We start from the raw sequence: 418 nt of genomic DNA on the forward strand, positions 1-418 counted from the left end.
AAAAACTTATGATCTCTGCTTTATATTGCTGCACATAGAGCATGCATTTACTAGCTAAACTATCAGAGGTGATAGAGACGAATGCTTTTTCTGCAGGGCGAGAATTCTTGCTTTTGATCATCTATCCCACTACATAACAACCCGACCCGAAACGTCAACTTTCCTGCTCCTCTGATGCTGCCTGGCCTGGGCCTGCTGTGGTCCTCCAGCTCCATACTGTGTTGTCTCTACTTTAGGGATTTACTTCAATCCAGATTTGCATGCACTGCTGTGCTGGGGGGACTGAATGGTTAAGGTGGGCTATTTTGTACTGAATTGGCTGTAAGCTTCTTGAGTGGTGTTGGTGCTGTCTACTGCCTTGGGTAGAAAAATTTTGGGGAGTAACTCGCCCCAGACTTCCCAACCCCCAATGTGACTT

This window comes from Rhincodon typus, chromosome 16, assembly GCF_021869965.1.
Source record: "Rhincodon typus isolate 14 chromosome 16, sRhiTyp1.1, whole genome shotgun sequence".
In the NCBI taxonomy this organism is placed as follows: Eukaryota; Metazoa; Chordata; class Chondrichthyes; order Orectolobiformes; family Rhincodontidae; genus Rhincodon; species Rhincodon typus.